Raw genomic sequence first — 13,167 nt, forward strand, 5'->3', positions numbered from 1 at the left:
GATAAAGAGTGCAAAAACTGAAAGTTGAACAAATTTTAGAAAAGATGATTATTCAACTGAAATTGACACTAAATGTATGTGCTGGAAGTAATGAGATAAAACAACATTATGTAAAACATAGGCTATATGATCTAGAAAAGTAAATGACTGAGGATTAGGGAAACAATTATCAAAATAATGATGAAATCACTTTAGTATCTAGTCTAGGAAAAGAATATATTTAATCAGAGTGAATTTTTGAGAAAAAAGTGGGTTTTTTTTAAATTAAATGTGTATCTAGTTGGTACACATAGGAATGAAGTGGTATCTTTAAAAAAATCAGATACTTGGTTTTCACTGAACTGGATGCTAATTCGCTCCAACTACATGGTGAATAATATACCTATTACCTCGGGGACAAAGACTCTTTCAGTCTTCTGATATGACACTCTTTACTCCCCCATTCCACATCTATGAGTCAGTATCAGACACTTAATCTCTGCTTTTCCTCACAACTGTGTGGGAGTTTGTTTTGACTGGAATTAGACAAGCATCAATACTGTAATGCTCCATGCTTCTAGGGAGAACTTCTAATGCAACCTCTTTAGTTGTAATTATCTCTCAGACAGCTGTCCTCTTCATGGAAAAGTTTAAGATTCCAAGTCCATAATTACATTCACTTCATGCAACTTTAATATGACAGGTATATTCATTTTTTTTAAAAGTGAAAAAAAGAACCCTACCTTCTTCACCTTGTACCTGGGAATAACAGAGTCCTTGTTCCCACATATTTCCCCTCATTCACCCTCCCCCCCACACACACATACTCACACACAAAGAAATAGTGGAAGCCACATGCACCTTAAACTAGAAATATACTAAAGCGACGAGGAGTCCTGTGGCACCTTATAGACTAACTGAAGTGTAGGAGCATAAGCTGTATCAATATATACTGTATCAATACTTATTTTATTTCCAACTTTATTTACTTTCCACAGAAAATTGGCCATGATCCCATTTTTCCAGACTGGTTTGTGTAACAATCTACTCTGTTAAGTGACTGACACATTGCACTTCAGAAGTGGTTGCATTTCAATAATGTGTGAAGTGACTGCTGAGTGTCTGCAATAATAGATATTGAGACTACTGGGACTGGTGCTTCCAGAAGACTTGTGAAAATCTGGTGCTGAGTTTAAATATTTTACCTCTAAATCAAACAGAAGAGTTTGTATTAGAACCCTGACAGAAATGTAGCCGTGTTAGTCTGGTGTAGCTGAAACAAAATACAGGACTATGTAGCACTTTAAAGACTAACAAGATGGTTTATTAGAAGATGAGCTTTCGTGGGCCAGACCCACTTCCTCAGATCAGAGGAAGTGGGTCTGGCCCACGAAAGCTCATCTTCTAATAAACCATCTTGTTAGTCTTTAAAGTGCTACATAGTCCTGTATTTTATTAGAACCCTGGACCTCTGATTCCCATTTCTTTCGTAAAAATGTCCAATGTAGTCTAAAGCAGGGGTTCTCAAACTTATGATACTGCGACCCCTCTCTCAGTTGCTCACGACCATCCTCTCCATTGCCACTACCCCCCCTCTCAGTTGCTCATGACCCCCCAGTTTGAGAAACGCTGGTTTAAAGGAAGAAAAGTTCCTCCTACCACATGTAGTATAATGCTTCATTATACTACAAGAACTATTATCTATTGTTATTATACTTACAATGTTTTAATCATAAGCTATTTTACACTATTGACAATTTGAAATCTGATATATCTATATTTCACCAATGTAGCTTCATGGAAGTTCTAGATACAATGAAAAAAATATTAAGTCTGTCCTGAGACTCCTGACACATTTGAGCTACCATTGCTTACTGCATTTTTCTGGCTTACTCAAACAGTAGCCTAAATTTTTTTGGAGTATTAATGAATTCAGAATATACAATTTTACTACACTCGCCATCACCCACACACATGGTTTTCAGAGGGAAGAAATCAAGTAAAAAAATTAACAAAACAAAAATTGATTCATCTTCCACATTATATTAATTTATTTATGGAGCTCCTTACAGAACTAGGCAAGTGGCTGATAAAATACTACACAGACTTTTCTATGTTTTCATCCCAACTGATTTTCAGCTATAGACCATAGTTTTCACTTTTCTCTGCAGCATAACTCTGTCTACGAAGTTAACTCCTCCTTTGGCATATTGGGACCGAACGATTTCTCATTTAGTTAGAGAAAGATTCAAGATGAAAAGTTCAGACACGTTTCTCCACAGTTCAGATCAGCCATTTGAGTTCAGCCCATTGCAAGGACATTGGTCATACATGCACAGACTGAGGGACAGTCCACACTATAAATGTAAGTTGACCTTTACATACACCTGTGATGTAGTGGGAGTGTTGTTACATTTGCTCTTTGCTGTATTGTGCTGTGTGTGTGTGTGTACCTCAGTTTCCACCAGGCATCGCAGCACTCTCTGCATGAGGAGGGAGAGGCTAAGCATGACTCACTCCAGTTGTGTATTGGGCCCAGACACCTGAGGCCCAGAAATAGGAGATAACTCCTGCCCGGGGAAAGGAGACAGGGCTGACTTCTGGCTGGAGATAGGGTCTGCAGGAAGAGTCAGTCTCATCTGGGCTAGGATGAGAGAAAGGGCTTAGAGCAGGAAAGGGGGCGGGGAAGGATCTAGGACCCCTTCTTCCCAAAATTAACAATACTGTCTGCTCTTGATACTTGTGCTAACGTTGATTCTATGCTATGCTATGCCCCTGTGACCCAATACAACTTCTGTTCTACCTGCAGGCTGAGAGTCACATCTGGCTGCGAATGGAGGTACAGGGTCGGGGAACCCTTGACATGCTGTGACAACACCCACTGCAGTAATCTGGTTTTGCATGTCCATGCTAGCTCCTTTGTTCAGCAGTGATCTGTGTGGCGCTGACAGCTGGAACAATCAAATGTAGACACTGTGTTGCTTACACTGACACTACATTGACTTATGTACATGAAAATAAGTGCTACACCTCTCGCAGAGGTGAAGTAAGTTTGTGTAGTGGGTGACCTACATCAGCAGGAGATACATTTTAATATAGAGTAAGGTCAACGTAAATTGCCTTGTATTCAGGTTCAAACTCCAGCCAAGGCAGGAGTTATCGAGAACTGAGGGTCTGGATCTGGCATTTAACTTTGTTTAAAATCCTAATATAAATGAATTAAGTTTAAACAAAATATGCATCCAGTCACACCAAGAAAATTTGTGGCTTACTTCATATATGCTGCTAAAGGAATGTGGCAAGTTCTGGAAAGCATGGGGTAGGGAAAGGAGGTGATTCCCAAAACCATTGCTTTATAGAAATTGGGCAGTCAGGCAATTGACCAGGATAATGACCATAATGCTGAGGAGCTAACTGAAACTTTCAAACTGCTAAAGTACAGAGTTACTATCTTCAGAAAACTTTTAGGTTCCTATAGATGGTATACTAAATGAAGTCATTAGTTTACAAGATAACAGCTACCGGGATCTGAAATGGCAAGTTGTAGATGACTGATGATGAAGTAATTGCTAACAGGAAACAGTTTCTCTCCCCTATAAATCATTCTTTCAGGCAAGGCTCAAAACAGAAATGGCCATTTGATGACTGTTCTATAGTATACAAGATACATTATCGGTTGCAGTGAGTGCTTATGTGCCCACTGGCCTATACTGAACAAAATATTATCCCCGTTGACATTAATGGGCATCTTTTGCTAGCAGTCCCATAACAGCCACATGCTGATGAATATGTATGTTGAAAAACGTATGTTGAAAAAAAAAAAGAATTCCACTGAACAATACGGGGTGAATTAGTAGGACTGGGTAGTGAGTACCCTTATTCTGCTGTACAGGTGCTTTAAGGATAACATGAGTAGGCCTTTGGGAATTAACCCATTGTTGTATGATACTCGTGAAGTACAGACATTCTCAACAGAGTTCATTGTACAGATCTCATATCTATGGATCAATGCCTTGACTTAACATTTTCCAGAGTGTGATGTGTGCTGCATTGAGGGACTCAATGGGATAGTGACAGTGTAGGTCTCCCTACCCTCAAACTGTCCTAAAATAAGGTGGGGCCAAACAAGGGGAATACTGATTTAATTATGTCCCTGAAGGGAGACAGAGCTTTCAAAATATGTCCACTACTGAGCTAAAGAGTGCCTAGTAACTGAGGACACACTCCATATTTGTTATATGTCTGGGAAACTCCACTACTCAGCTTTGCCAGTCCAGCACATTTTAACAGCACTAGATTCATTTAATATCAGGCTGAGTTAAAAAAAAAGTAAATTTGTATTAAAACTGCCATTTGGAAATATGTTTTCCAGTTTGCACTTGATGAAAAATGCTTCTTGCTGTGGCAAATCTCAGAACACAGCACTGAGCAAAGAAGAGGCCCATTTCCTTTTAATGTGTGTGCATAACAATATTAGTTTCAGATGGCTGAACAGATAGTACAATATTTCAGGAAGTCATTTGTGCATCCATTCATATGTTAAATACTGTGTCCAGCATAACATACAGTATCAGAGACATCCTTGAGCTGTCAGACATCTTGCTTCCTGGTGTTTGCCAATATTCATCACAAGAACTGCTGATTAAGAAGGAAAATATTGCTTGCTTTATTCATGCTCTTCTGAAGGTATTAGAACATATTCAAGCAGAGCCCAGTGTAAATCACAGAAACCAGACAAATTTCACAGTTACAGTTTGTTCATAGTATCAGTATCAAGTGTCCAGCTTTGCGATTGATTGAATGGAGATTTTTTCTCCTGTGTTGTGTACATTTTCAGGTAATTTAAGAGTTTTGCAAAGATTATTTGGAAATAAGAACATAAAATAAATGTGTGTTGTTAGACTTTACACATTCAAATATACTGAAATTGGTACACCTATGTTATATTTACATGCAAGAAAGCTACAGATAGGGCACATAAATGTGTATGCCAACATGCATGTTTTAAAGGGATTAATTCAAGCAACTGCACTTGAAAAATTGGCAATAGATGTTGAATCTCTGTGGTCCCGGACACCCTGGTCCAGCAACATCCGAAGTCTGGCAGGACTATGGATGTTGCTAGAATAGAGACTCCTAGTGCAGAAGTTGCTGGCAGCTGGGAGCAGAGCCATCCAGTGGGGCCAGTCTGGCAGTGGAGCCTTTAGGGCACCAGAACTTGCACCTGATGGCACTGGGAAGCTGTTGGGGCTGCCGGAGCCTGCAGGGTTGGGTGGTCACGGATTCTGCAGCCAGTGGGGCCGAGAGCACCGGTTGGGCTGCTGGAATGGCTGCCGGATGCTGCATGGATGGGCTCTATTCTAGCAACGTCCATGGTCCTGCTGAAATTTTTCATCTTCTCACAAAAGCCTGGAAGCTACTCAACTCTGGAAAGACTTGTGTTGTGGCAACAGGTCCCTAACTTCAATCCTCTCTTTTCCTGGAGTCAGAGCACAAATGTCACTTAAGAAGCTAGAAGAAGAAAATTCTAACATTAGTCATCACCTGTCAGGGTTTTAATGTCACACAATTAGTGATTTCCCACAATAATTTCAAGGGAGTGTAAAGCTGTTTGGGTGCCAATACAAGTGTGAGAAGTGGTTTTGCATGTGTATTAAGTGAGGCTAAGTGCTGAGTGAGCTCCCCCACACTTAACAACAGTAAGTCTGTAAACCTCCATGCAAACTTTTCTGACATGTACAGGGCAAAAAAGTGGGATATGGAAAAATCTTGTTTGTAAAAGAAATCTCCTTCACTATCAGTTAGTAGCTAGCTCATTCCATAAAGCATGAGTTGCATATAGTGTATCTACTCCAATACAATTATGGACCATCCTTGCTTCCATATAAATTGACTCATACCTTTCTGAATCTGCCAGTCTTTTGGACTCACTGATATCTCGCATCAGAGAGTTCCACTGCTTAGCTTTCTGCTGTGTTTAAAGTAGCTGTTTAAACTCTTCTTGGGGAACAACCACCACATTCAGTCTAGAGCCTGCCTGGGTATGTCTACACTGCCACCCTAGTTCTAACTAGGGTGGGTAATGTAGGCAATCGAAGTTGCAAATGAAGCCCGGGATTTAAATACGTTAGTACTGTTACACCTCGTTAGAAAGCCTAATTCGAACTACCTACTCCGTGCCACGTGTAGCCGTGAGCACGGAGTCCGCACTAACGGGGATTTAAAAATGGCGGCACCCGGCAAGATGCAAATGAAGCCTGGGATTTTAAATCCTGGGCTTCATTTGCAACTTCAATTGCCTACATTACCCACCCTAGTTCGAACTAGGGTGGCAGTGTAGACATACCCCATGTTTGTAAATAACATACTACATTAGGTTCTTGATTCTATGAGAGATGCTGGTGTACCAAATGCCAGCTGTGGCTACTGATATAGGTGTTAGCTAAGAACTAACAAACTCATTGCTAGAAAGCAGCTGTATGTTTCCTGTATGTTAGTTTTGTTCAAAAGAGATATATTAGTCTTATGGCAATGTATTTGGCATTTAGGGTGTGTCTAGACCACATGGCTCTGTCGACGGAGCCATGTAGATGAGTTTACTCCGCAAAGGGAAATGAAGCGGCGATTTAAATAATCGCCGCTTCATTTACATCAAAATGGCCGCTGCGCTGTGCTGATCAGCTGTTTGTTGGCACAGCCCGGCAGTCTAGATGGGGATCCGCCGACCCCAGAAAACCTTTGTCGACAGATCCTTTATGCCTCGTGTAACTTCTAAATAACTCTTTTATGACCTTGTTCTAGTTTATAAGCCTTTAGGTTTGGCCTGGTCTCTCCAGGCATTAAAGATTATGTCATGTGATGAGACCTCCAGGAAAATGGCAATCAAATAGGCAACTCTAAATTTTAATTAATTATGGGGTTAAATACAGATGATGTGAGGTGTAAGTGTTAGGTCTAAGGTACAGATTGACGTGGAGTAAGTAACTGTCCTATTGGTACTGGGAGAAACCTGAATGTTTTGTGATATTTGGTGTAAGTGCCCATTTATCACCAAGCTTGCCTGGGTGGTAAGATTGACTATAGAGCCTAATGTGACTGCCCAGTGACTACATGATAAGATAGTTACAGTGATCCAGGCATTCACATTTGTTATTGAATTGGTGAAATTTAACTGCAGAATATACCAATACTTTGGGGGGAGAGGGAGGTCTGCAGAGATGAAAGTGAGCCCCAGTATTTCCCCTGAAAACTTGTTTTTTACATATCAGTTACTAAGGCAGCATGACTACTAAAGTAAATACAGGGTATAGCTGTTAATATCATAAGTCTTTGTTTAGGTTCTTGCAGAGAAAGGCAACTTTAACCATCATAAAATAATTTATTTTAATGGAGTGTGGGGAAACAGGTGCATTCCTAGAAGCAGTTCATTTTAATAGGAACATTTCATGGTTAAGAGCATAAGATTGGCCATTCTGGGTCAAAAAAAGGTCTGTCTAGTCCAGTATCCTGTATTCCAACAGTGGCTAATTCCAGCTGCTCCAGAGAGAGTGACAGAACAGTGATTCCTTCTAACATCCATTTCCAGCCTCTGGCAAACATAGGCCTGGAACAACATTCCTACTCATCCTGGCCAATAAGTATTGATGGACCTAACATCCATGAATTTATCTAGTTCCTTTTTGAACCCTGTTAAAGTCCTGGTCTATACAACATCCTCTGGCAAGGAGTTCCACAAGTTAACTATGTGCTGCATGAAGAAATACTTCCTTTTGTTTAAAAACCTTCTACCTATAATTGTATAGATTCTATACATAGATTTATAGAACTGGGAATTAGGAAGACATATAGCATTTATTGCTGACTGATGCAGAGCAGTGCAACTTTGTTATGACTTAGTTTCCCATTTATAAGATGAAGAGCTGCATAGCTTGCTTAATTATTCATGAAGCCTTTTGAAAGCCTTAGTTGGAATGCCTTACAGAGATGGAAAAATACTCTAATCTTGACCCCATTCCTGAGCATTAATAATCTGTAGTAAAATGACTGATGACCCATTTAATTCTTAGCATAGCTAGTACAACTTCAAAAGCTATTCTCACAGGTATAGGTGCCAATTGCTTTATGGTTTCTTTTTTCCAGCATAAACTATTTATTAATCTAACCACTTTTTGGCTGACATGATATGATATGAACAGGCACTATTCAGCTCCCCATGTACAATAATTCTGGTTTGCACCTATTTTGTAAAATGATTGTTACGTTCCATGATTATGTCTGCAATCTCTAACTACCAGTAACAAGCACTAATGTCATATCGGTTTACCAGAAATATGAGTTTGCTTTTGAGGCGCGAAAAAGGCTCAGTCTCTTTGGTGACATGTAACAACGAACTGGAGGTGGAGAAAACAGAAAAAGACAGTTGCTGGCAGAACAAGTTCTTGAGGAGAGGATGACAGCATAAAGAAAAATGGGACAATTTGAAGAACACGTCTTTACATACCAAACATAAGCCACTGAAAAGCCATTGGATCTGATTTTGCTCCAGCAAAGTCACCCCAGAATATCTGAGAGCAGGATCTGTTTTGCTTCCTCTACAGATAATAAATAGCAGAATTAGACTAGATACTGATCTCAGTTACTCCACTGTAAATCTGAAGAAATTCGTGTATGTCTAAAATCGGTGGTGTTATTCCAGATTTGTGGCTGAGATCAGTGTCTAGCCTTGTGTGGGGGTGCTGCACTCTACTATATGACTGCGTCTAGACTGGCAAGTTTTGCACAAAAACTTGCCAGCTGTCTACACTGGCCGCTTGATTTTGCGCAAAAGCACTGACGTTCTACTGTCTGAAATCAGTCCTTCTTGCGCTGACGTTCTACTGTCTGAAATCAGTGCTTCTTGTGCAAATGCTTTGATGTTCCCGTTCGGGCAAAAGCCCTTTTCCGGAAATGTTTTTGCGCAAGAGGGCCAGTGTAGACAGCTAAAAACTGTTTTGCGCAAAAAAGCCCCGATGGCGAAAATGGCGATCGGGGCTTTCTTGCGCAAAACCGCGTCTAGATTGGCATGGACACTTTTCCACAAAAAGTGCTTTTGCGGAAAAGCGTCCGTGCCAATCTAGACGCTCTTTTCCACAAATGCTTTTAATGGAAAAACTTTTCTGTTAAAAGCATTTGCGGAAAATCATGCCAGTCTAGACGTAGCCTATTTGTAAAATGAATCAGAACAGAGGCTTGCATTATAGATTCCTTGCCCTATGGGAATTCTTTCCTTGTCATCTTTAATTAGGGAGAAGGAAGCATTTCCCAGCTAGGAAGACTTTCCCAATCAAATGAAAGTATAATTAGATCTACAACTCAAATAAAGATTACCTTTTAAGATTAATCCAGAGCAAATAAGACTTGCTGATTCTCTTCATTCCATGCCACTGCTGCCAAACCATTCACATCAACAAGGTATGCAGATCTAAAACAAAATCGTGGCCATACTGAAACCAATGTGAATTTTGTCATTTTTTTTCAGAGGAATAACGATTTCACTCTAGAAGTTCTGAAAACTTACTTTTCTAATGGATTTCCTGCCTTCCATGGTGAATGCCATTAAACAAAATGGAGGTATAACAATGGGCTGTCCAGCTGCAGTAACTAGGACACCCCATTCCAAGTGGAGCTGATTGTCCCACAGGAATTGTTTCTCTCTGTTCTGAATGTTTGACCTTCTGTTATGAGTTCCCCTCGTGGGGTTCAAGTCTTCCCTAATCTCCTCTGTTACCAAACACCAGTTTAAACCTCTGTGCATGGTAGCAGTTTCACGGTTTGCTTTATTTCTATATTCTATGGGTCACCCCAGGTGATTGCTTACCCGTACAAGACGGGTTTTGCTTCCAGGGTACTGGGGAAGAGGATTTGGGCCCTCCCTCTCTCCAAACCCCGGCCCAGGGCCCTAAGGTAGAGGAGAGGATGACAGCATAAAGAAAAATGGGACAATTTGAAGAACACGTCTTTACATACCAAACATAAGCTACTGAAAAGCCAGTGGATCTGATTTTGCCCCCCCCCCTACTTACAGGGTCCACGACCCTGCCCTGAGCCACTTCTTCCCCAGTTCCACATCCATGTCCACCCGGTGGGGCCAGGTTAAAGCTCACCCTGGTTGTCCACTCCCCTTGGTCCACTCGTCGCTTGCTCAGGCGTCTGCCCTCTCCGCTCTCCGTCTCTCCTTTCCTGCAGTTCCTCCCTCCCTCGGGCTTCCCTAACCATTTTAAATATCCCACCATGGCGTCCAGGGCTCTGCCTCCCCTGGCGTCCCCAATCCTCCCCTCCTGGCTCGTTGGGATGACATCCCAAGTGACGTCATCCACCTGCTTCCCTGGCGGCTGACGGGCCGCGTCTCCCGCTCTGCCGTCCATGCTTTCTCCGGCCGTTCCCCAGCCGGGCTTTCCCGGGGCTCCCTGCCCCTGGTCTGCAACTCCCCACACTCCCCGATTCGGCATTTGGGGGAGGGGTTCCAGTGCGGGGCGGAGGCGCCCCGTCATACCGCCATTATGAAAATGGTAACATTTTAATCCTTGCAAGCAGATGAGATTGTAAAGAATGTGAGATTTTTTTTTATTATGTAACTTTGAATTTTGTCTAATAAGAAATGTTATCTGCCCTGCTCTCTAACTCCAAAAAAAAAAAAATTAAAAGAATTTTCTTCAAACTATCAGCATTTCCACAGATGCACCTGGCCAGAAATAGAATGCAGAATATTAGAATTTCTCTCACAGTGTAAGGGGAGATTTTTTCATTTTTATTATTATTTTATTCAAGACCCTTTGCCTCTGGGGCTGCTTCATTCCCTCCCAAGGTAACTTATTTCACTGTTAGATGAAGTGATCCAATTTGACATGCAATTTATCATGGAATTTTTGGATTAAAAACCAGCAAAGTCAAAGAAGTTGTCAATGTTTGTCATTACAATTCAGGTACATCTAAACTGTACCCTTCTTATGGCACTGTGTAGAGTCTATGGGAGCCTTCCCCCATTATAGAATGGGTATAAATAGCAGCACTGATGAATAGCTTAAGCACGTAGAACTGTGGTTTTCAAACTTTTTTTCTCACAGCCTACTTGAAGAAAATTGTTGATGTTTGTAACCCAACATAATTATATCTTTTGACTCAGGGAGGAATGAGTGGTCTGGGATGCTGGAGGGGGCTTCTCATTGGGGGCCTCAGTGCTGGAGAAAGGGTTTGGTGCTCATAGTTGGGCATAGGTTTACCTCCAGCTGCTCCTGGTCAGTGGTGCAGCAGGGGTGCTAATGCAGGCTTCCTGCCTCTCCCAGAAGCAGCCAATAGCAGGTCTGGATTTTAAGCAGAGGCACGTAAATGGCTCTGAATCCTGCTCTTGCCTGCGGGTACAGATCGCACCTCCCCCCACAGCTCCCAATGGCCTAAAACTGGCCAATGAGAGGGTGAAGCCACTGCCCACAGTGGAGGCAGCACACAGAGGCCTGTGCCTCCCCCTCCTCCACCTAGCAGGCAGACCTCTTGCCGGCTACTTCCAGGATGCAGCATCATCTGCCTTAGAAACCCCACTATTCACTGGGTCAACCTACAGCACGGTGACCCAGTGCCTGACATTGTGCGACCCAGTGCTAGGTTACAACCCATACTTTGAAAACGACTGATATGGCAGATAGACACTCCAGATTCCTGTGAATATGGATCCAGGGATACAGCCCCACAGATCCCTATTAACCCAAATAGTTCCTACCCCTGGCTAAACTGCTATTTTAGCTGTGTAGTAACCTGCTGCCTCCCACTGTCAGCCACTGTCAGCCAGATTCTGGCAACAGGGTGAGACTCCTGCAGATGTGTTTCCAATCTTTTTTCTTTTGCCTCCCTAGTGAAAGCCTTTCACTGACCATACCAACAATGTAGCCTTCTTTTCACTGCTACATGCAGGTACACTACAGGCTGCCTCAAGAAGTATGCAATGCAAACATGAAAGTATGCCAACTTATTGCAAGAAACTTAGATTATCATCCTCACATTTGGCATCAACAAGTAAGAAGTGAAAAAACAACAGCCATACACATTGATAAACTGCAGTAGTGTTGAGAGAAGGGGAGATATTTTGTTCTTACCAACTAGCAACTACATATTATTAATTTTGGTCCAAAGTTTCCTTGCCCCACCAAAAAAAACCCCACCCACACACATGTGGTTAATGCCTTTATTTATTGTAAATTAATTCCATCAGGAATGTTGAACTGTGAATTGTTATGTGAGTTAGACAACTAGATCCCTGGACCAGCCAAAGCTTCCATTCTTGCATCATTCACTCGGAGTCCTTGTCTTATGATAATATTCCTCAACTAAAGAGTGGCAAAACATATCTGGCAAGTTTGATTCTGGTCTCATTTGTAATAGAGGGCATCTTTCTAATTTTATTGACTTCAGTGTGGACTTCTGTTTTACATTGGTATGTGATAATAATTAGCCCAGGCAGGTGCATTTTAATGAAACGAAGGGAATCCTAGTAGCTGCAAAATGCAATAACACTTTCATTTAGTTTTAAAAGATCATGACATTTGCTTGTGGAGAAGTACCTAGTGGGTGTCACACTGAGCCACAGCTTCTTTGAAATGCTATTTAGGTGAGACTGATTTTTAGATTGCTTCATGAGAGTTCTGGCTTCTCCTTTCCTAGCTGGGACAAAACTATCATGATGACAATCTTTCTAATTTTGAATCAGGATTTCTGCATCCAGAAAGAGGAAGTAGAGAAGTTAATGATTTTTTTCCCAAAAAATAAAATTTGGGAAGGAGTTACCCAAACATTTTTTTCCAATTTCCTAAAATAATTGGCTTGGATTTGCTTTTAATTTCAGACAAAGTTTCAGCCAGCTCTTATTTTATCCAAACCAGTTTGCTCATATATCCTTTTCAAAACAATTCAACAGGCATTAATAGGTATTGTTTATTGATGCAAAATGGAGAAGCCAGCATCATTCTACCAAACTAAACAGTATTCTGTGATTATAGAGAATGAGAACATCTCTATTATAGCAGACCATAGAATATTGTTCCCCAATTCCAGAATTAAATTGACTTTTTAAAAACTAGAACTATATAGAGGATACAATCCTCTGTTATGTTGTATTGTTTTTTTCCCTACATGTTATATCTACTCCCTTGATAAAGCAGT

At 41.2% G+C, this 13,167-nt stretch overlaps 1 long non-coding RNA gene across 1 annotated transcript; it reads right to left on the bottom strand.

The window, feature by feature from the left end:
* Positions 1-2,114: 2,114 nt before the first annotated feature.
* LOC142828990 (uncharacterized) lies at positions 2,115-10,324 on the bottom strand. Its single transcript, XR_012903201.2, has 3 exons — positions 10,122-10,324; positions 9,346-9,439; positions 2,115-5,490 (listed from the first exon to the last, which is right to left on the bottom strand). It is a non-coding gene; the product is annotated as an uncharacterized LOC142828990 (long non-coding RNA).
* Between the last annotated feature and the right edge of the window lie 2,843 nt (positions 10,325-13,167).

The sequence above is a fragment of the Pelodiscus sinensis genome, chromosome 5 (genome assembly GCF_052426305.1).
Source record: "Pelodiscus sinensis isolate ZL-2025 chromosome 5, ASM5242630v1, whole genome shotgun sequence".
Taxonomy (NCBI): Eukaryota; Metazoa; Chordata; order Testudines; family Trionychidae; genus Pelodiscus; species Pelodiscus sinensis.